General features: G+C 33.1%; 1 non-coding gene across 1 annotated transcript; it reads right to left on the bottom strand.

Moving 5' to 3' along the window:
• Window positions 1-438: 438 nt before the first annotated feature.
• On the bottom strand, window positions 439-510 carry TRNAD-GUC. Its single transcript has one exon. It is a non-coding gene; the product is annotated as a tRNA-Asp (tRNA).
• Between the last annotated feature and the right edge of the window lie 2,554 nt (window positions 511-3,064).

The raw sequence follows: 3,064 nt of genomic DNA, 5'->3' as shown, positions 1-3,064 counted from the left end.
GGATAGTGGGAAAGAAAGATGTAAATAGAGATAATATTGGTATGAGAAAATTGATGATATTTTGTCTTTTTACTTGGGTGTTGGCAAAAAGAAGAGTAAAATACCATAAGAAGTTTGAAAACAGTGAAACAAAATAACGTTCCAACAATATACTAAACAATAAAAATGATATTATAATTGTTAAATTGTGAAAATTTCACTGCTAGCAAAAATATACTATTTTTACATATAATATTACTATAGTACTATACGAACCAATCTTTTTGTATGTATGAAGAAAAAATTATACAAACCAATCTCTTGTTTCGATAGATTTCTGTGTTATGCAACCTTTTTTTCTTTTTTTTTGTTAAATATTGTTATGGTGACACTATTATCTTTTTTTGTTTTGTTTTGTTTTTTCCTCCATTTTGACAAAATTAAGAAACGAAAACAACTCGCCGTTGCCGGGGATCGAACCCGGGTCACCCGCGTGACAGGCGGGAATACTCACCACTATACTACAACGACTTCTTGTGTGATTTTTTAATTTATATTAAAAATAGAAAAAGCAAGAATGAATTTACCTCGAAAATAGGGGCCGTCTCATTTGTAAGTTCAACATTGTTCAAAATGTGGTCCTCTTGATGGAGCGCTCCGATAGTCCGATTCCCAAAACTTTGGACTGTTTTATTTATTTTTTCGCTAAACAGTTCTTCTTAATTTAATTATTATTTTACCTTTTCTCCACCCGGCCTTTTTCAACTTCCAAGGAGGTTCCTTCGGTACATATTATTATATAATTGTCGTCGTTTTCTTCCCCTCCTCTCTCTCTTTTTGTTTTTTTTCTTTCTTTTCCTTGAAACTGGTTGCTTTTTGTTTGTACGGTGAATCTTGAACGTTAAATTGGTCGGGCGGTTAGATAGATACCGGAATCTATAGGAATCAAATAGGAATCAAATATTTGAAAAAATGATAATGGGTAATATGATTTTCTGAAACTCTATAATATCATGTTTGGTTATGTGTAAGAATCTTTTGTTAGATTTCTAAAAATGTTATTTTACGGTATTTGGTTGGGTTGTGCGTAATAATATAATGTAATTTTTCTTATAAAATTAATTTTAAATTATTTTAAACTAATAAAATTTTATTTAATTGAGTAATTATAATTTTCATACCTTAGATTTAAAAAATACTATAAAGAATAAATATTAGAATTTTTAATAAATGTGGTACTAATATCTCCAGTTTGAGTTTCCATAGGAGGAATCCTCAAGCTCTTCGTCCTCGGGGGAATTGAGATGCGAAATCGAGGCCAACGATGAGGAATTCTTCAATTTGTCATTGTTTTGGAGCTTTTTCCCTCGTCGGAGGGCAATGTGAGGACCGGAGACCCAGGAACGGAGGAAGAATCTCCGTCGGCGCTACCGACGATGATCTCTTCATCGACGAAGGCTATGGTCGTGATCTGATGCCGCTTTTGTTCTTGCAAGGCTCCAGTCGTGATGGCTTGCGATGACGATAGGAAAGTCCGGCGATGGCATGGTGGAAGGGCGGCGACAGGGAGTCGTGGTCGACTGAAGGGGAGTGGCAAATTGTTGGACGGAAGATCAGCTGCTGGTTTGGAAGAGATGGGTGAGCTTATGTGATTTTTAACTTTACCGTGATATTAACTTTCCTGAGAAAGTGAATAACACCCTCCTAGATGGGTTTAGGATTACCCCAAAATATGGTATTATGAAACCCATGGGTTTCACTTTCCTGGATTTTAAAAAAGTTCAATAATTGTACCAAATATAAGAATCTGAAAGATTCTCATTCCCACTCCTGAGATTACTCCATTCCAAACGTCCCTTAAGCTGGACGGAAGGGCAGTGGCAGATTGCTAGACGGAAGAGCAGCTGCTGGTTTGGAAGAGATGAGTGAGCTTATCATGATTTTTAACTTTCTTGTGATATTAACTTTCCTAAGAAAGTGAATAACACCATCCTAGATGAGTTTAGGATTACCCCAAAATATGGTAATATGAAACCCATGGGTTTCACTTTCCTGGATTTTTAAAAAGTCCAATAATTGTATCAAACATGAGAATTTGAAAGATTTTCATTCCCACTGGAGGGCCTGTTTGTTTGCGTTTTCGTTTTCGTTTTTCACGGTTTTCAAAGCAAAAAAGTGAAAACGGGTGTTAAAAACGTGTTTGGTGCAATTTTTTTTAAAAAACAAAACCAAAAACGTTTTTGTCTTTTTGTGGAAATCAGAAAACGAAAAAAAGGTGTTTTCATTTTCTCGTTTTCGTTTTCTGTTTTCTGAAAAACGGATTTCACTTTTTTTTTTCTTTTTCATTTTCTTCCCTCTTTTCTGAAACCGTTTTTGTATTATATATGTTTATTTAATATATTTATTTAATATATTATTATTTAATATATTTAATAATATTATTTATTTAATATATTTAACATATTATTTATTTAATATATTATTATTTAATATATTATTACATGTTTTCAAAAATTAAACCACCAATTCAGTTTTTTTTAAAACTGAAATCAATCTCTAAATAAAACTACCAAACGCATTTTTAGAAATAATTTAAAAATGAAACTAAAAACGTTTTCATTTTTATTTTCGTACAGAAAATAAAAACGTTTTGGAATCAATTCCAAACGCACCCAGAGATTACAAGTCTCAGAAATAGTCACATCTAATTTTTTTACTACAGTAAAAAACTCTCATATAAAATTATATCTCAACTCGAATTAAAAATTCGAATCGACGAACTAAATGAGTACTTAATTTTGTTAAAACACAATCTCATCCAATCGGACAAGACCACCCCAGGGACATACGTGTCGAAATTCTGATAATCTGACACGCGTACTTTTTCTTTGCTAATCTCTGCCACGTGTACTTTAACTGGCTGCCTTCTCATGTCCCGGCCTAATACTCTATTGCTTTGCTCACGAGAAACGACAAGTAACTCGACTTCTGAGCTCTCTAGAACCAAGGGATTGTCGTTTAAACATTGCAACACAACCATTTACGATAAATATTGATGACATGTCGTTCCACATATATGTAAATA

Source organism: Morus notabilis, unplaced genomic scaffold (genome assembly GCF_000414095.1).
Source record: "Morus notabilis unplaced genomic scaffold, ASM41409v2 Scaffold744, whole genome shotgun sequence".
Taxonomy (NCBI): Eukaryota; Viridiplantae; Streptophyta; class Magnoliopsida; order Rosales; family Moraceae; genus Morus; species Morus notabilis.
Note: the sequence above shows the minus strand (reverse complement) of the source record. Positions and strands in the feature narration are given on the sequence as shown.